The following is a 21,777-nucleotide window of genomic DNA, read 5'->3' as shown; positions in this document are numbered from 1 at the left end:
TTTGAAGAAGCTGAATGTCATTACCAAAGTCCAACAAAACCCGGGTGACTAAAAAACTGTCTTGGCGACTAGTTATTTCAGAACAAGAAGCTTCCGGAAGTCACGAACAATTGACGTTCAGTAAATTAGAAAATTCATTCTACCTAATTTTTCTTCAAGATATATATTAACGAAATATTCAGATTTAATTCAGAATTCGATACATTCCCCAAATTTTGTGTACTAATAAAAACGTTGGTATTTGATAAATACTCGAGTGATTTACTAAAAGCAAACAAAAAACTAAAACAAACGATAATTTTTAAAACACGTGAAATAGAAAAATACGTTTTTCTATAACAGTTAAAGCGTAAATCTCAGGGTTGGTTCACTATGAACAACATCAACTCCCACTTTTTCCTAAATTTGATATTAAAGCTTTTTCAAAATATGTTGAATAATAAAAGAGTTTGAAGAAAATTATTTATTTACTGGAAGTATAAAAAAAACCCGATTAACTTGAAAAACGCATTTTTTCCTGTAAAAACATATACATAAAGCATAGAAATAATTTTATTACGGCACGTGGAGAATTCATTGTATGTAACATCAAGATCTACGCTTTTTTTAAACTATAAAACTAATAGGAAAGTACTTTTTTGATTATTTTAAGCTACAAAAGTGTTTGAAATGACTATTTAAATGTTTAACATTTCTCGCTCATTGAAAGGGATGAAACGAGTATGATGAGCTTAGAAGACGTTTTTTCACCTCTAAAAGCAAAGACGTGAATCACAGAGTTAGTTTTATTAATGATATTCGGTGAAATCACAATATCGGGTGTGTGTGCGTGGGGAGGGGGGGGGGGGGAGAGTGTGGTGCAAACTGTGCCTTTGAAGTTTTTAGGAGTTGTACTTAGGGGTTATATTTTTTTGGGAAGGAGTCTTTCGTTTCTGGGGGATCTTCGTGGCATTTGGGAAAGGGTGTGCCATTTCTCTTGTGGGTTGGGCACTCCTGACAATATGCAACATCAAGAGTAGTATTTAGTTATAAACTCAATATTAAAGCAATATTTCAGAACATTCAAAACTACAAATGAGTTTTAGATGAATTTCTAATCAATTTTTTTATTAAGTGTTCGCTTATTGAAAAGATCGAAAAGGTTATTAGGTTTTAAACAGAAAGACGCTTTTTTGTTTCTTTTCTGAAAATAAAGTCGTTATTCACAAAAATGCTAACTTTGGTGATTCCCTGCTGGATGAAAAGTAATTGAACATAGTTTCAAATAGATTACTAGCATAACAGGGGTTCCTATCTCCCCAAGAGTGAGGCACACCCACTAAACTATCACTGAGGACCCCTCAAAAAGAGAGACAGCACCCCCCTCCCCCGAATTTTCAATGGCGCTATCTGCTCCATCACCCCTCTCCCCTCGTGGGCACCCCAGAATAAAATAATTTACATCGGTTGTCAAAGCTTTCGAATCACTGAATTCTGGTTGAAAACATGAACTTCTAAAAAGTACATTTTTCTCGAGGAGAACTAAAGCATGAATCACATGAAAAAAAAAAAACTTTGGCGCGTATTCTTGGCGAGAATCTGACACAGCACAGCAACCTTCTGGTTATTGGAGAAACCGTTCAGTCTGGTCTCTCTTCTGTTAGGTACTTAGGTATACAGCGTCTGGGTTGCGCGAACGCCATTGCGAGTTCCGATCGATTGCCTTTGTCTGTAGTGACTGAGCTTTCCTCTTTCTCTTCTACTCCAAGGGCGTAGACTCGACTTCCGTCTGGAGCATCTGTCACTTGATTCTGCTTCAATTTTTTGGTATGTATGAGCCCTTGTGCTGTTTTTCTTTTATCTCCCCTCGGATGTCTTTTTCTGACGGAATGTCTCGAAAAATGTTCGCATTCGGAAAAAAACAAAAGTGGGTGGAATGGATTCTGAAACGGGAATGGAATAGTTGGGATGATACGCAAAGATGCTATGAGAGAATTCGGACGCTCGAGAGCTTTTGGGATGAAGGGTTTGAAAGTTCTCTCGATATGATAAGCGATACCCCACGCCCGGCGCGTTCTTATTTGAATGAATGCAACATATGAAATTTTGAAAGGAAAAACCAAATTGTGATGGAATGCTAGTTTTTCAGGCTTGTATGACAGCGGTACAATCATTCTGAAATGTTGTTATATATTTAAGCAAAACACTCATAATTGAAAATAAGAAGTGCTGACGCTTTTAATACAAAGGCTTGCTAAAACTTCCCTAATAAGTCTGAATTTATTTTACTAATATTTTGCAAGTTAATCAGTTTTGTGCATAAAATTTATGAAACTGTCGAATCTTCCGAAGTTATATTAATCGATCCATATTGAAATAAAAAAAAGAAGGAATTTTTAGCTCAATTGGAAGTAATTTTCAAATTTACATCGCAATAAGATAGTGGGAAAAAAATATATCTGATTTTGCATTACACAATTTTTAAAGAAAATCTTGTATTGCCAATAGTTATGCTTCGGCTTCGTTGCGCAATTGACATTAATCTCATGGCTTATTCGAATGTCATTGAAACGCTTCAAACCACTTAAATAATATGCTATTGCTTTCTTTTTATCATAAGCTCACTAGTTGAATACTATATAAATTGTAAATTTATAACTACAGGAAATATTTTGAAATTTAAGGCTCAGTAAGGAGTGACAATAATGAACAATGCTAGCAGTTTTGATTATTTCTTTAAAAAAAAAAGTTTACAACTTAGAAATCGTCTTTTAAACTTTTCATGCTAGTAATGTCTAAAATTCGTATTTTCATCCTCGTCGTAAATTCAGTTTCTTTTTGGATTAATTTTAGGAGTTTTAAATTAGATTACAATTGCAGCCATTAACTGAATTGGAAATTTTTCGGAATTTATTTCGTAATGAATTTTAAATCGTTGTAATGAAATGCATGATCATACACCAGAGTTTATTCTTTTCCGCCAAAAATGTTCCCGTTTGAATATATACATTGCAACCTGGCAATCTCTGCTCAAAAAACTGAAAAAACGTACTAATTATTCACTTAAAATCTTAATTTAATGGTCTTTCTTGCCATGAAAGTCACAAAGTTAGCGTACTTAACTGTTGTGCAGTGGCGTAATAACGATATAATCAACGGTTAAACACTAAAATTTTATAATTTAGAAGAAAAATTGTCGAACTGGAAGTATACGCTATTATTTAAACCGCAAAAATCCACCAGTAAACAAAATCATCAATGTCTTGTGCATATTGTAGAGAAGTATCGGTGAAATATAGTGTTGCATGAAATAGTTATTTTCTCTGTTTTTTTTTTTTTTTTCTTGAGCTGTCACTGCTGTAGCCGAGGTGCAATATGTTGTTTGAAAAGTTCGAGTTCTTTCCGAAGATTCAGAAACAGTTAAAAAATGAATTTCGATTACGCTTTTAGAAAAAAAAAATGGAGAAGAGCTAATTATTTTTATTTTGACAACTTTGCTGTGAAATTCGGGACAAAGCTGTTATCTAAAATTCTAGGAGGTAGTTGCTGTTTGAAGAATTTGAAAATGCCTGTGCAATCGTTTCTGGAAACCCATGGTCTCTCCCTCCACCTGGCGGAAGCCAATTATTCACTGAGCTTGTCTGCGTCTCAATCGCGAGCTCAGCAAAGTAAACAACATTCGACAGCTGTAGCTAATCCTAAAATGAAACGGAAACTCGGGAGTTACGGAACTTCCTTCCATCGGCTCTGAAAATGCATTGGGATTCGAAATTATATTGAGTTTTCGATTAAACCCTGTTTTATGATTCCCATTTGAAAACGTATCTCACACATTTGTTACGTAAGAATTGATATCCTACACCATTTACACATTACATTTTTTCTTTGGCACAATGGCGTCGGATTTGAGTTATAAAATTTAGTTAATGCCTTTATTAGATTATAAATAACTTAAAATTTAAAGATTAAATGGAGTTATTTGCAAACTAATTATTCCGTTGATTAAGGTGTGGTTAACGACAAAGGTCAGACTAGGCCCGTCATTTTGGCAATCCGGGCGGTCAATTGCCCCCCCCCCCCCCCCTGGGTCTTCAAACCAACGTAATTATGCATTTTTTCTTGTATTTTGATGCTTTTCCCTTCAAAATGAATTGCACTCTGGGTCGATCCTAAGGGGCCGCATGCAAAGACATAACGGGCCGCCCCTCTGGAAAATTTTTCATATTTTGACTAGTATTTAACGTTGATTTTCCTAACTCATTCTATAAGAGTAAAAGGTAAAACATTAATAAAAAAATGCAAATGAAATTTGAAGGGCAAATTATAAGAGCGACAAAATACTTTTACAAAATAATAAACAAAGATATTACCTTTAAACTAAAAATACACATTTCATAATGAGAAATGGCAAAACAGCATTTCTTAGAAAATGTAATCTAAAATAAAAACATTTTGAAAAAAAAATAGAACCGACTTCAAAATTGCTCTAAAAAGTGCAAAATAATTTTATTCTTTAAACATCATCGATAATGCTTTTAAACATAATTTTTGAAGTTGGCGCAAAAACGATAGATAAAATCATTCACAGCCATAACTCAACTACAACTATAAATTTAACCAGACCCAGTTTCTTCACTATCACATACATTATGCATTGCTGACAACATATTTGAATAACGATATAAATGTTTCGTTCGTAACTTTGGATGCTTTTCTGAAAAAAATTATGATCGAAGCATGGTTACACTGTATTTTAAGTTTTGTTTTTGCGCCAACTTCAAAAATTATGTTTAAAAGCATTATCGATGATGTTTAAAGAATAAAATTATTTTTCACTTTTTTGAGCAATTTTGAAGTCGGTTCTATTTTTTTTTCAAAATTTTTTTATTTCATTCTTTTTAGTGTAAATGTAGGTATTTCAGAAATATTAAGAAGTTACCATCACGAAACTTCACCTTATTTTTTTCATAAAAATGCACCATCCTAAAAAAAAACTATAAACAAGCGTTAAACTTTAAGCGATTGGCACTAAAAACTTATCTTTCTTCCTCTCTGGAATTCATGTGTAGTTAATTTAATTATAACTATTTAAGTATTGCGTTTTTCCTAACTAATTTTCATTTCACAGCATCTAAGTTGCTTATTATGCAATCCTGTATCTTTTTACTTAGCCCCGATCATCTGTCATTGGCACAGACGATAACGATAAAAGTATGTGTGTAGTTGAGGCAAACCTAATGGTAGCATTGTGAAGGCTAAGCAGATCCTAATCACTGCGTCACCTCGCTTCCAGGTTAGGTTTACCCCACTATGGAGCAATAATACTGAAGAAGGGAAGAGTTCGATAATTCACATAGGGTTACTATAAATCAGCAGGGTTACCAAAATAAAATTATTTACGCAAAAAATGAGACGACAGCGCCAGATTCCCGATTATCGAAATATCCCCCTGAAGAAACTTGATGCTTGCTTCAGAGAAGCCTTCATTCAAAATTATCATTACAATTGCTATTAATGTTACTGTTGTATGGCACCAAACTTTCATAACAATGGATTTTAAATTTTATCATTTAATAGGGAAATTACATGAAATTTATTGTTTTTTGCCCATAACTTTTTTTCTAAAAAACAAATATGGTCAAACAAAGTAATGGAACCTAAGTTGAGCCATCCCCTATCCATTAAAAAAAGAATCATCAAAATCGGTTCTCTAGGTGAGACGCTGTGAGTGGACAAACAAACAAACAAAAAAAAAAAAAAAACATACATACGGTATGAACTGATAACCGCCTCCTTTTTGAAGTCGGTTAAAAAAAAAGACAAAAGCATAAGCCTCATGAAACAAAAGTATATAAATTAGTCTTTCTACAAAGACTACCTAATAATTATCCATAAAATAAGTTTTCTGGCTTTGTGGGAGGCAAATTAGTTCATAATTTTTTTTTAATAGAGATTTTGGATTCAATTCAGTTGATGGCCAAATCCAATATAGCAGCGACTCTCTGCCGGTGAGAAAAATTTGACCGGTCCCCAGAGATTTTTGCTCGTCCACGTTAAAAAAAAAAAGGGGTTCTTACTCAAAATACATCTTTTACGTGAATTTTGTGATTAATTTTCGTACTTTTCTATGATTTTAAGCAATGTCTATTATTTCTGTGTAATTGCTACAATAATTACTTGTCTTATTCCTTTTTTTAAATATTTTTGATAACAGTTCTTCTTTAACACCAAGTCAAGTTTTATTTATTGATTTATTAATTCATTTTTTTTATTATAGTTAAAAAAAAAAAGGAAAAAAAAAAAAAAAACCTCAGTCTCAGTCATTCACTGGTCCGTGGACACAATTCACATGTTTTTAACCGTCCGCTAATACGAGTTTTTTTTTTTTTTTTTTGGAGGGGGGGGGGGCACATAAAAAAGAAAAGAAGAAAAAGAAACCATCGCTGGTCCGAGATAATTTTTTCTAAAGCTCTTGCTGGTCCGCTGGTCAAAAAAGGCTGCCATAGCTTTATTTCTCAAGTAATTTTTAGGAACTTTCAGTTTACTAACTCTTCTTCCACCTAAAGCAAACAGGTCATATTAAGTATCTTATCGCTAGATCAAAATTTGAAACTAGGAATGAAATCACTTTTCACTAGAGTTTCGTACGAAGGAAAATGGGCATTTTTTATTAGCGTTGCAAAACCAGACACAAAAATCACTTTTCCCTCTCTTTTGTTTCTCTAAATTGTACTATCAAATTGAAAACATTTAATTTTCTCAAGCATATTAAATTTAAGAATTCCTATGTTCTAAGTAATTTTTAATTTATTACATATTTTTTCAAAAAGAACTTTCGCAAAAATCACTTCTGAAATGCCTTTGCTAAATATAAACCATTTTACACCGCCAGTGCCGCCGATGGAGAGAGAAAAAAAAAAAAAAACCTTTTCTGTTGCGGTATTGCCCGTTCTGTTATAAATTTTGCTACCAAATTCAGGATATTACGAAACCACAACAGAGTCAGGACCTGCCTAATATTCAGTACAGGAAAAAAAAAAAAAAAAAAAGCAGCTTTCGAGACCTCCCGCAGAGTTAATGAATATTTCAGATTATTATTTTTCCGAAACTTCGCAAATTGAAAAAAGAATAAATAATTTATTTTCATTTCAACAACTGTTGTTTCTTTTTCTTCCGAAGATTTCCCGTGTGAAAGAGTGAAAAATTCGATTAAATGCTAAAATAATATCGTGTACATCATAACCTTGAACCGAACTGGTTGTATAAACAAAACAGAAGTGAGCACTCAAAAGAGGAGAATTATTGTAGGTTTTTTTAAGGAATTTCAATGAATTGTTTTCGTATAAATTTAGTACTGATTTTTAAAAAGAATTGACATTTTTGGCAGACTTTCATACAATTTACTTTTAAAATCAGCAATGCTTTTACAACTGCGAATTGCAATTGTGCTTTTTCGCTAAACTACATGTTAGTCATAAACATAAATATCCTTTCTATGAGTACATTAGGCTCAGGCCAACATAAAATATATTGAATAATTGTGCATGGCTTAATTTTTTGGTTCGAAAATACTTAAATAGCTCCATCCAGTGACTTTTGGTTGAAGCATTCAGTGTTCCGTTCTGTCACTTCAAAAAGCGGAACATTTCAGTATGTGAGGGGGACCTCGGGACAGGATTAAGTTCTGTCAAAGCTGGTGGAAAAAAAAAAAAAAAAAAATGCAAAAATAGTGTGAACGTCAAAATTTATTCTCGCACGAAAAATAATCATCCGCATTTCTTCATTTGTTGTTCATAACGACTCAGCAATGGTAGAATAGTCATTGAAATTTAGTAGTGCATATGTATCGGTTTATAAACTTTTTTTATATTCCGCATGGATTTTTCTGATTGTGCAGTACTTTTTCTGAAATCCTTCTCTTTTAGTAGCACCCAACAATATTATTAGAGAACTCGCTATGTTGTCCCCCCCCCTTTTTTTTCTAACAAAATTACCGATCACATACTATGATGGAGTAAACCATAACTAGTCATACAAATAACGAAGTAATTTACACTTTTTTGCTCAAATTGTAAATGAATACGCCCTAAATCTTAATTACTCAGGCATTTATTTGCTCTTGCTATCCATATTTATCATAATTTATTCATAGAATGGCATATGAAGATAAAAGGGCGTTAACCTTGTGGAAAAGATAATGCGATCTATATTATTATACGTGTATTACACGAAAACACTCAAAATGATAATTGGATTTGAATACTTTGGAAACAAGCAGGGTGCTTACCATATTCATTTATTTTTTTAACTCAATGTGCAGTCTTTTTGTAGAACGAAGTTTTTAAGCGCGTAGTTTTGATAGTTTTCTATTGTGACTCTTTACTCTTTTTTCCATTACCACGTTAGCTGCGTTAAATTTCTGAAATTTATCATGTAATATTGTAAAAATTGATAAAAAGTAGAAGTTTAAGAATTTCGAAACACCTTTAGATCATTTGTGCAGAGATAAGGGTTCTTCAATGGTTTTAACAAAGTTCGATATCAGTTTCATTTTAATATTAAACTTTCACTGTCAAAATATTTTTTCTTTTACATTTCTATATTTTCCCTTTATACCTACTGGAAGTCTCAATAAAGCGAAACATTTAAAATTCTCAAAGGTTTGGAACTATAATTTGTTGTTTTAAATAATCTTCTATTAATGCTTCATCCCTCTTTTTCAACCTTTCTTACTTTTTTCTTTTTTTGAGTTCAACTTTAAGTAATTAAGTTGTACTTAATTTAAAATTATAGTGCAGATTATTTGTTATCACGACTTATCACATGACGTTTACAATTTAAAAAATCAAATAAGTAGAAAAGCTTTTAGAATATTTCAATTTTTTTTTCATTCCATCATAATACGTGAAATTCACAACAAATAAAATAGTCTCTTCCACACTGTGGGACTCATTTTCATTAGCAGAACTAAAAATGCAATATTTTGGGAAAATGTCTTTTGCTCATCAATAGATTCCAATTTTTTTTTAACAATGACAACTTTTCTGTCCTGTTATGGTATGACACATTTATTGTTATCAGAATAGTCATCATTTAAAAAAATATATATACTCTCTTCTTAATACAATTATATACTTTATTCCCTCAATATTCCTTATAGACACTTTTTATTCATTAGTATCTCAGCTTGGAACAGTGTTTGGAGCGTATTTGCAATTTCTCAAATTTATGAATAAATTAGTTAAGTTGAAATGAATTTGTCCAAATAAAGCACAGGCACATAACAGAGATGAAGTGTGAAACAAATTCAAACTAATGATGCTCATTTAGTGTAGGTAACCGAAATTATTTCTACATTTAAAAATCGAATATTTTTTCGAAATTTTCAAAGTTATTTACTAACCCATAAAGCTGGTACATCAACGTTTTCCTCACATAGTCTCAAAAGACAACTGTTAAATTATTCTGAAATACCATTTATTTCTTGCTGGTGAAATACCGACAGGTGTACCAGTTCTCAAAACTAAATTCGACAAAATATCCCAAGTTAGGGTAGTGTCCCAAGTATGGGCACTTGAATATGAAATGCCCTCTAATAAGGATAAAAGTGAGGCAAATCACTCAAGTTTTGGCCATTGTAGCAATAAAAATGAACGTCTTATGCTGAAAAAAATGTAGCACAAACACATTTTTTTTTTCTGATTATAGTAGTGCGTTAGGAAATTAGCAAACCATTAAAATTAGTGCATTTCGGATACGATATGCAAACATTTTTAGTGCTATTTTAAAATTCAACGTCATGAAACATTCTCTGTTCCTACTTGCAAAATAAGTAAAAAAATAAAGAGTAAATATATAAATTTTGACAATTCCCTGATTTTTAAAATCTTTTGATGAAAGAAAAATGTAAGACCACGGGAGAAGAGAATCGTGTTATGCATCAAAATTATAAAAAGCACGTGTTAGCACTCCGTGAATATTATCCAGCATTACCAAAAACGAATAGGTGCAGGTTTTGGTTTTATTCACGATTTTATATTTGTTGGTGCAAAGTGAGGAAAACTTCATGTAGTTGCTGGTAGTTTGGAGCGAGAAATAGCTTAAGCCAATGAAGCGTTCTAAAATTGCCATTCACTTTGTTGTAGTTGTAAAACATGATTCAATGAAAGAAAATATTTGGGCTGCGCGAGACTAGACAATCGCTCCAATTTTTTTTTTATTTATTAGCCACGAAAAAATATTAATCAACTCTCGAAATGTTTCAGCAACAAAATTTAACATCATTTAGAGAAGTCTTAACCCTTAACTGGTGAGGTAGTGTCTTAAACCTTTTCGCATTCAAATGTTTTTCAATGTTAATATATATGGCTTTTTGTGCATTTGTATTTCAGTTACTGTGCTGTTTCAGTTGTATTTATAAAAACAAATACAACAATTTATTGAAATGCTCCATGTTTTAAGGGGTGGGGGGGGGGAGGGGCTTTAGCTACAATGATGTTTACGACAGTCAAAGAACCGGCATGACTGCAGGGTAAGGAATCGAAAGAATTATAGTCGGCAAATGGTGGATGAGGATTAATAATGATTTAAGGTGCCTTTTGCTATGATCACGGTTATGACAATTTTTGGGGCGTATGAATTCTACAATATCAAATAATGCTGTAAGGTCATCAGCTACCATTTGGACCTAAGATGATATTTCGGGGAAATTATGACTATTTCTTATGCATGCAAATGCACACGAATGGTTTGGCAAAGAAAGAGGAAATGTTTCACCATGTTCAAATTGACGTTCCGACTTGAATCTCATAAAAAAGTAAGGTTGTATGGTTGCTGCAAAAATAATACGTAAAATAATAAAATTCATCTGCTGCTAATGAACTAGAAGTACTCTATGTAAAAGAATGACTAAATAATCCCAAAACTGAATCCAATCACTGATTGTTTCAATGCAAAATGAAAAATTTGTAAAATTAAAATCCAATATCGCATTAATTTTCACTCATTTTCGGTTTTGTTTTTAGGCAAGCTTTGATTTAACACCCGATTTTTCATTTACTTTCTAATATCCTTGTTAACATTGACATGTCTTGCATCATTCAAAATTATTCTTACTGATGTTTTTTCTTAAATTTGAAAAATAAAATTACACACAATTGAACTTTGAAGCCCCGTAAATTCATAACGACATTTTGTCTAATACACATAACATAATTTTTCAACTTAAAATATTAAAAAGTTAGTGTTACTTAAAATAAAGTTTTCATATTCATCTGAATATGTTTTTTCAAAACTAGATTGCACTTAACTTTCACGCAGCCCTTTTTAATGAAAGCAGCCGTGAAATTTGTGAAAACACAAATGCTTGTTTTAGGCACGTTGAGAAATGAGTTTTTAAAAATGCCAAGATAGTTAAATAGTATTTTTTAAATTGTGCTTTTATTACAGTCCATAAATAACGTTTGGCATTGCTAGCATTAGTAGAAACTTATGTTATCATTGTTTAAATAAACAGAATGACACTAAAAACAAAGTCTTCTATCCTTAAAGCTAGAATTTTCAAAACAATTTGTATTTGCATGCGTAATTTTAAATATTTTTTGAGCTAAAATGCATTATGAAATTTTCGTATTTGATGAAATGGCATCGTAAAAAATACTCAGATTAAAATTTTTGTCAAATTGACGAAAAATTCGTGAGAATTGAGCATAAGTTTCTGCACCAGCCAGGAAAAATGTCATCGTAAATGACGAAATATGTCTAAGAAGATTCCCGAAACTGAGCGATGAATGTTTCTGAGATTGAATTGGCTTTTTCATTTTTATATTAGTTGTAAATTTTACGAAGTTCTTATTTATTATAAATCCAAGTCTGGAAGAAATTCGAAAATAAAATTAACTGTGTGTACTTGGTTCTTGAGAAAGGATCTCAAGTAGATATTTATTAGACAATAAATAAAATAAGCAGCTTAATGGTGAGAAAATAAGTTTTTACAGCAAGGTACGCTGACATAAATCTCGTTTCTACGTGAGAATATCGTATTGAATAATCTCCTTTGTTCAGAACAATTCTCACTAAGAAAAAAAAGTACTGGAATTTTGTATGTACGCGGAAGAGAAGATAAATTCATCTCTCTTTTTCTGTGAATAATTATTTTTAATATCTACATTTGGAAAAACTGGTTTTACTGTCGTATTCAAAGAGGTCGATGGGTTCTGTCTTGCATAAAAGCAACCTATCAGGTTTTGTTGTTCAGTTCAAATCTCTTTTCATGGTTCTTTTAAATCAAAATTGTTTATTTTGAAAAAGGTAAACTAAACTTTTTTAATGTTAATGACCTGTGTGATAAACTGAACTTTGTGTGGACCAGGATTCAAATTAATCTTCTTTGAACTCTGCTTCTGGCGTGTAAGGAATATTGACTAGATTGATGCATCCTAACAGTGACTTATACTTCACACTGATAACTTAAAAAGATTCATTACTTGTTTGCTTTAAATTGTATTTTTTATGCAAATTTATATAGGGGAGTGTGGTGCAAAGTGAAATAGTTAAGATTACTTGGGTTTTTCAAAATGAACAAATTGGAAAGTTGTTTTGAAAATTATAGTACATAGATATGTATTTCATAAAAAAAATTACATTGAAACAATATTTTTAATTTTTGGCAATAAATTTGAGCCTTCAAAAAAAAAAAAAAAAACAATTTTTTTTTCATGGGGCAGAGTGAAAAATGAAATATTTTTCTACTGAAATATTTTCTATTCGATTGTAAAAAATAGTTTGATTAAATGAATGAGTAAATAAAAGGATAAATGAAAAATAATGAAACAATAAAAATAATAATTGATTAATTGATATATGGGGGGGGGGGAAATGAGTGAACAAAGTGGCAAAATGAACAAGAAAAAAAAGTAAATATATGAATAAATAAGTGAATTATTAAATGAAGGAATATAAATAAACAATTTAATAAATGAATACGTAAGTGAACATTTATTAAGTGGAAAGAGCAAAGTGAAATGAACTATTTCACTTTGCCTCGCATGCACTTGACTATTATAGCAAAATATTTAAAGTACAAATAAACTTAATATTAACTAAATAAATACTTCACCGAATATTAGGTCTGAATTAACGTTTAAAATGTTAGTAACAATAATTTATTATTTGATAATAACAAAAATAATTTTTGACTCACAACAAAATATACAATTTGAGTATCAATTTTTGAAAACTGCTTGTATTATCATATGCTTTGATCTTCAAAGGTAATTTTTTCCTGACTGGAATAGACTACATGTGTTACTACATAGTTAAAATATTACCGGAAAGTTGGTGCTAAAAGCAAAGTAAAATATTTCACATTTTCACTTTGCCCCACATTCTCCTATATATTCCCTCTAAAGAAACATCGAAATATAATAATTTTATAAATGGAGTACGTCATTAGTCCAAAGAAAAGAACTTTTCATTTCATACTTAATTTTTTTATGAATATTTTTTCCCGATCGAGCTGCATTTTCGCCTTTAACTGAAGTGAATTTTTTGTAATGTAAGTGGTGAGACAGGATGTATGTAACCCAAACATTATATTCCTTGTGCGCTCCACAACACTTAGAGAACTAAATTACGTAACTATCCAATATTTTTTTCTTTATTTATACAAATACAACTGAAACAGTGCTGTGACGTAAATATAAAGCCATATAGGAGGCAGTGAGAAGCAAAGGGATGTAAGTGCCAAAACTTAAATTTGGAGATAACCAGTACAAATGGTAAGTGAACTTCTCTCATACTAGTAATTCTGGTAGGTGCTGCTATACAGCATAATTTAGAAAAACTTTTCAAAGCCTACCTAGGATCAGGCCCGCGCCAAGCCTGATCGGTGCCGTCGTGCAAATGTCTTTTGAGCGTCTTTATGCAGTGGCATTCGACGAAAATGTAGTTAACACCTGGCACGCGGTTTTGTATACAAATATGACGTAGAAAAAAATTCGTTTGGCATTTAATTTGTTTGGAAAAAAAACGTATATTTAATTTTGGATTATAATGTACGTTTTTGCTTCATATCTTGAAGTTATTTTGTGTTCAGTGGCTCCTCTGATATGTTAATGCGTTTTGGAAGAAAAAAAATATTTTGAAGATCACAAACTTAATGCCGCTCTAAATATCTCTCTAATTGTAGAATAATTAATCAAACTTTTATGTCAAAACATGAGAACAGGGTACTCATTATGTTGCTGAATTGAAGTATAATAGAGGATATTCCACTTTAAAATCTGAAACTGAAAACGTTTGCGGTAAAACCAATAATTCTAAAATACAGAAGGCGTCGAATATAATATCTAAAAAAAAAAAAACATTGTCCAAAGCTCTTTTTGTGACACACATAGCTAAAGAAGAACGAATAGATGTTCCATGTCAGACAGATCCATGCTTCCTTGATAGTTTATCTGAAAGGTTTCTTAACACAATATAACTATAGCAAAGAGAAATTCTCCTTTTTTCTCCATTGGTTTTAGTTTAATATTTATTTCTCAATAAAAGAAAATTAATAGTAAAGGTAACTAGCTTAAGCTTCATGTGGATCAAAGACTCTTATCATCGTACTATCTGTTATTGTTCTTGATTTTCTACAACAATATTGCCTGATTGAATGAAAATTTAAATATTCACGGCTCTTATATGTTACATGATAAGAATTTGAAAAATTTGGGACTGAATTTATATTCGACGAACTTAATTTGGACATTTCATTTTTTTATGAATGAAATAAAGTTACAAATGTATTTTTTAAATTTATCCTTTTTGAGAACTTACTTGTACGGTTTTAGGTTCAAAATTTTATCCTAATACTTTATTTCCTTTTGTTTCGAATTATTTCATCTTTTCCCTCTCAAGTCCACGCCAGAGAAACTTTATTATCCAAAAAAAAAAAACCCTCCCTTATGTTAGGAAAATTACTTTATTTTACCTCAATTATTTATACACAATTATTTTTTTTTCTTTCTTTCTTATTTTTTTTTTGGGAAGTGAAAGAAAGATTTTTCAAATATTTGGCTCTGTTGTTACAAATCTCAACCCATATCCCATCCCATTATTTTCTTATTTCCGCTTCTTTTGTCATCCATCGCCCTGTAATACCCCATTAACAATAGCTCTTCAGAGTTTTGTGTAATCACAACTGCCTGTTTCTGTCATATTTAGCTAGATTTATTCTTTGCGAATAGCATAGTAAAATACAAAAACAATGCGTTGAAAGCTAAGTGTTAATATCGGTTTATTTGTGAGATTTTGTGCAAGTATATTTTTGGTAAACACTCCAAAACTTCTCTCAATCGGATGAAATTGCTACTTAGTTCAGATCCATCTGCTTTCCAAAAATACCAGTTTCTTAACTTGTGACTCACGCAGCAAAAACGCACATAAAGTAGGGATGTCTAATGGGAAAAAATTGATAGCTTCATATCGCCGAGAAACGGTTCTTCCCTTTTCCTTTTAGTTTTCTTTTCGAATGTCTGCTTTATGACCGGAAGATAGGTTTTTCCCGTTTGCCACGGATTTCGAAGAATCAATTTTTGACGCTTTTATTAGTTTGTAAAAGATACCGGCAGTTTTGGTATTTCGTTAGTTAAAGCAAAGAGTACTTTGACTTGGAGTTGATGTTTTTTGACGTTTCTCAACTTTTGTCCTCGTGGAGTAATAAAAATGTACAAAGAAAGAAAAAAATCTGTGAATGGATGAAGTTTTTCCCTTGCAAAAAAAAACGCAAAACAAACTTTTCCACCTAGAAAAGCAAGTTAATTGTAATATTTTTTACCAATTAACAGAGGTATGACGAGGGGAGTTCGGATCAATCTCCCCAAAGAGCCTTTGATTTTAACACTAATACCAATCCTAATATGGTAGTTTGTATGCAGGTAAGGACTTTTACGTTTGAATTCCCCCCCCTCCAGGTATATTCTGGTTGTGCATTAACCTTAAATTGGAAGATAAGTAAATATTTTAACTACGCAAGTGTATAAAGCGTAAGAATGTAAAACACAGTTATTTCAAGTCATCACAAAATGAAATTTAAAACTTTGTATAAAATATTTTTTCTACCTGGATAGGTAAAAATCGCGAGGGCCTACCAAACTCTGTCGCTGTCTGACCATCAGTTGAGAATCTATACTAATAATATAAAGCTGAAGAGTTTGTTTGTTTAAACGCGCTAATCTCAGGAACTACTGGTTCGAATTGAAAAATTCTTTTTGTGTTGAATAGTTCACTTATTGAAAAATGTTATAAAACGGTAAAATTTATATCATAATATAAAATGCTTGGAACGCCAAACAAACGTATCCACGGTGGTTCGACCTGAAAGTGTGGGATTCGCGATCCAATTGGGCGTAGGTTCGAGCCAGCCATGAGGCAAACCTCAAGGTTCCTTAATATCGAGCTAAACTTTGCCTTATTTTCAAAGAAAATCCTAAACAATGCTAAAAATGGTTTGTAAAAAAATACTCATCATAATATAAAGCTGAAGAGTTTGTTTGAACGCCATGCTCCTACTTCGGTTTTTAACCTAAAGTTTCAAACAAATTAAATTTGTTTTTTTTTTTTATTTTCGGAAAAGAATTGCAGTTCAATGAAACAAAGAGCTAACATCTTACTAAAGTAAACATTTCAAAATTGAATGAATAGATTTAGAAATTCGGAATTGATTGGAAGAAAAATACTGAAATACAAAGTTGACGGGAGAGTGGGGGAGGGGTGAACTTGAAAACACTTGCCAAAAGAAACCAGTTGATCTGCGCAGTGGAGCCGTTTGGCGGGGGGGGGGGGATGTAAAAATTCTGTGGAAATAATTTCGTGTTGTTTCTTTGCCTTCTCACGTACACACCTTATTGCCAAACTTAGAGAATTGTTGTTTACAAAAAGATAAAACAGGTTTGCCAGTATCCGACTGATGCATGAAATCAAATTGTAAAAATTTTCTACCGTTTTGTAATTTGTTTTCTAGCTGTTCGCGAATTTCTGTGTGAGGTCCTGCCGATTCGTTGCAGCATGTAATTTATTTTTTAATCTTGAAGGCAATGACTTTGTTTGCTTCTAAAACTTTTAGCAGTGTTAAAAGGAAACAGTTCGTTCACCTAGAGATATTGCTTTGTGCATTTTTAATCAAAACTGATTTGCTGACTTGGACACATTTTTAATGGAAGAGAGTGGAGTGATAGTTTTACAAAAAGAAAAAAAAAACTTTGAACTAAATTCTGTTTTTGTTTTTAACGGATGATTACTATTCCTCTAAGCTTACTTTGGTTTAAGATTTAGTAAAATAGTTTCGTTGAATTGCTCAGTTTTTTGCGATGATTTAATATTAGCTGTTTGGTATGTGTGATGTACTAAAGTAAAAATGCATAAACTAATGATTATACCACGTTGAACAAGTTTTATGAAACATAATTCTCTTAATGTTATTATCGGAAATTGATACGTAGTGATTTTTTAGTGCTTCAATTAGTGTTTGATACATGTAATGATGCACAAATGCATAGAACAAAATACAAACAGTTGGGGAAAAGGGGCATATGTAAACATTTTTCCTCCCCCCCCCCCATAAACTATCAATTTCTCAACGCAAAAATGTCCCCATAATTGATTAGAATTTTTCATCTTTTTTTTTTTAGATTAAAATATTTTTTTTAACTGTATAGTATTTTTAAAAGATGTCTTAAATTCTTCACATGTACCTCCCCTGTACGGGGGCACATTGCCTCAACGACGCACAATCCTCTTTGATGAAATTAGGCTACAGAACAATTTTAATAATGAAACTGTTCGTGATAGAAACACCTTCATCTGTTTGTGAAGTACCAAATAGGCTTTATGCGAAAAAAGGAAGAAAAAAAATTGTGCCCAAAATATGGGTGGTTATTAGGCTAGGCATTATAATAGTTTCGCATCAACGGTCCTCTGGCGCTTTATTTGTTTTGTACTTTAGTTTTGATCTGACAGAATTATGTACTGTTATTACAAAAAAAGAAGCTAAAATGGCTTAAAAAGTGCTAAATGAAATGTTTTCTTTAAATTATTAAAATAATTAAAACTCTGCAAATGTTCCAAATTTCACCAATCGAGTGGTGAGCTTGAATATATATATATATATATATATGGAACAGCCGAGCTACTGGTAATAACTATGAAAATGCTTGTATTCACTTATAAAACCACTCATTGATGACATAATTTTAGCTACTAAACATTTAATGATAAGTAAACTACACATAACTAATATTTACAAAAATGATTACAATGCAGGAGTGCAGCCGTCTTGCTGCTCGTCTTTATACCACGTCTTACGTCTTTCGTCTCATCAAAGTTATTCACTCATCAAAAAAGTTTTACCGCCCTTGGCGCTGTTCGTTCTGTCGCCGGACTCTACGTTATCATCTCTTGGCGAGTTTTACATACAAGAAGGCTAAAATGTAAGAATGGCTATGCAAGTGTACCAGGGTGTACCAGAGTCGGCACCACAAGTTCGGCCGTCCTGCACTCGACTGGACCTCCAGGCGAACCTGAAAATATAGTAAGCAAAAAAAAGAACAAACACAAAACAAAAATTAAACTAAAATTAAATTGGTTGCAAAAGTTTTTCATCTTCAAATTTTCAGTCTTTGATTTTACTCGTCTTAAAATTTTTCTTCTTCACAAAAATGTTCGTCTGCAAATGAAAACTGTCCGTCTTTAAAAATTGTTCGTCTTTAAAAATATTTCGTCTTTAAAATTTCTTCTTCGTCCTCGTCTTTGAAAAAAAATTGTCTTCGTCTTTAAAAAATATTCTTGCGTAGTCTCAGAATGTCGCATTTTACGCTCGCTCATTAAACTATGAAGCGAAGCCGAATTAACTTGTGTGGAATATTCGCTGATTAGCGCTTTCTTTAATTTTTCATAAGAATTAATATTTTGTTCGGTGTTGATAAATAATGCGGCATTTCCTTCAAAACAGCGTTTAGCAAAAATAAATTTTTGAACTTCAGTAAGGTTAAATAACTTAGAAACACTTTCAAAAGTTTCTACCCAAGAAGAAATGTTCTCATGCGGTTCTGCATTAAATTTCGGCAGGGAGTGTTCAATATCAGAATAAAGTAAAAGATAGCTCGTAGCCAAAACATTGCCTGAATCAGAATAATTAATTACAGGTGGCGGTGCTACTTTGTTTTCAATTCCAGCAGATAAATCGTCACTAATAACTTCCTCGTTCTGACCGGACTGCTGATGATCCGAGAATGAGTCATCTTCTGACTGGGAAGGTTCCGAGAGCTTTGCCAGCGCAGCTATATCTGTCAGAAAGGAGAGAATGTTTTTTGCCAACTCAGATTTATTTCCTTCCAAGGGAATGTTCAAAAAATTTGCAATAGTTATTATTTCGTTAAGAGAAAATTTTTTCTCAATGTCTTTTAATTTATTTTTGAATTCATCTGATTCTGGGTTGTATTCAAATCCCGTAAAATTTCTTAAGCGCTTTCTATTGGAACTATCCCCGTTATCAGAAAATATAAAACGGTGGAGAAGCACTATTTTTTCTCGCTTAAAGTTTCTGAGCGCAAAGTCAATGTTTTTAATCTCTTTCAATTGCGTCTTTGAAGAAAAGAAATTCACAATTCACTCACCCCTTTTCCGGATGCTTGAAATCAGATTATCCAACAGAGAATTTCAGATAGTTCACAAGGCACAGTCACATTTCACTCAGTTCTTTCTCTCTTTTTTTTTTCGGAAACAGTATCAATTAGTTTTCCGGTTAATCACACTTGCAAACATTATACTCCAAAAGAATTTTGGTGTAGGCGTTCCTCATATCGATCCTTAATCCCACTTCTGAATTTTTTGTGGGACAGCCGAGCTACTGGTAATAACTATGAAAATGCTTGTATTCACTTATAAAACCACTCATTGATGACATAATTTTAGCTACTAAACATTTAATGATAACTAAACTACACATAACTAATATTTACAAAAATGATTACAATGCAGGAGTGCAGCCGTCTTGCTGCTTGTCTTTATACCAAGTCTTACGTCTTTCGTCTCATCAAAGTTATTCACTCATCAAAAAAGTTTTACCGCCCTTGGCGCTGTTCGTTCTGTCGCCGGACTCTACGTTATCATCTCTTGGCGAGTTTTACATACAAGAAGGCTAAAATGTAAGAATGGCTATGCAAGTGTACCAGGGTGTACCAGAGTCGGAACCATATATATATATATATATATATATATATATATATATATATATATATATATATATATATATATATATATATATATATATATATATATATATATATATATAATTTCAAAAGAGTCTTACTACGCAACCATTTCCATTGCAGGTGGTTAAAAAGATATATACGTAAGAAATCTATATAGAGGGTGTTCCGTTTTAACTTGCAAAAAACCTCTATTTTCACAACCGTTAGTCCTAGATGCATACTTCTAATTGCAAAAATGTTCAAAATCAGATGCAGGGTTAAGATACTGAAAGTTTGAAGTGAAAATAAAAATGAGTCAAAAAATACAAAATTTAACTTTTTATGCAGGACCCATGTCCCCTAACTTATATTTAGGGAAATAATCTCCATTGAAAAACAATTCCAACACAAAAAGTTTCAAATTAGTACGACCAATATTCACCGAGATTTGAAACGCAGCGTTTTGTGATTTACGCCATTGTATACTCGCCATCAATAATACATTTTGGGGGGAAAATATAGCAGTGAACAAGTGTTTAAAGTTATGTGTGCAGAGTGTGGTTTTCCAAATTGTTCGAGGGTTTTCAGTGTGCTTTTACGAATCACGGCATAACATTTGCATAAATTTTTAAGTAGCAATAAAAAAATATAAATACCTTTTTTTTTTTTACTTTGACAACCTGTCATTCTTCTGAAAGGGCGATAAGTTCCAATTTTATCTTCTGTATGGTCCCTTAAAACTTTGAACTGGAATATCTCCTTGAGTTTTGGTCGCACAAATGACAAGTTTTTTGTGTCAGGAATAGTTTTCAATGGAGATTATTTCTCTAATTATAAGTTCAGGGACCTAGGGCCCGTATAAAAAGTCAAATTTTGTGTTTTTTACTAATTTTTATTTTTGCTTTAAACTTTCAATATGTTAACTCCGCATCTGATTCTGAACATTTTTGCAATTAGAGGTAATCATCTAGAACTAACGGTTGCGAAAATAGAGGTCTTGCAGGTTAAAACGGAACACCCTGTATATATAAAAGAAAGTCGTTTTAGTTACACTATTTATAACGTAAGAACGGCTGAACCGATTTGGCTGAAAATTGGTTTGGAGGTAGGTTTAGAACCAGGAGACGGACATAGGATACCCGTTATCCCGTTCGACTGCGTTCCCGCAATATTTGTAATTGCTAATTAAATGTTTAACTAATTGTTTAGTTCTATGAATTCCTAATAGATGGCGGGGTAAATTAACCTGAGAGGGCGCTGGCCGACAGTGTCGATAGCTACGCTATTGGGGGACTGCTGTGGTCAGCGAACTGATTTTTGAATGTTTTTTTTTTTCGATATTGAGGTACATAATTTGATTTTGCAGGATTTTTCTATTTGGTTTTGTTTTCCTTATTTCTACAACGTTTGTCTTTGTTCTTTTAGTTGAAGATAGTTACTTATATAAGTAAGTAATATCATTTGTTGTATTATTCAATTGTGATTTTTCTTTATAACGTTTTTATTATAGTGTTGTTTATTTGGCGAAACCTTTTAAAGTGCAGAAAAAAACCACTTCACTCTC

The 21,777-nt window shown here is 32.1% G+C and overlaps 1 protein-coding gene across 1 annotated transcript in view; it reads left to right on the top strand.

Moving 5' to 3' along the window:
• Window positions 1-1,628: 1,628 nt before the first annotated feature.
• The window catches only part of LOC129231752 (thymosin beta-like), a 59,570-nt gene continuing 39,421 nt past the window's right edge, over window positions 1,629-21,777 (top strand). The window contains exon 1 of the mRNA XM_054866114.1: window positions 1,629-1,806. The gene's annotated coding sequence lies outside the window, so the exon portion shown is untranslated. The remainder of the gene's footprint in view (window positions 1,807-21,777) is intronic.

Source organism: Uloborus diversus, chromosome 10, assembly GCF_026930045.1.
Source record: "Uloborus diversus isolate 005 chromosome 10, Udiv.v.3.1, whole genome shotgun sequence".
Taxonomy (NCBI): Eukaryota; Metazoa; Arthropoda; class Arachnida; order Araneae; family Uloboridae; genus Uloborus; species Uloborus diversus.
Note: the sequence above shows the minus strand (reverse complement) of the source record. Positions and strands in the feature narration are given on the sequence as shown.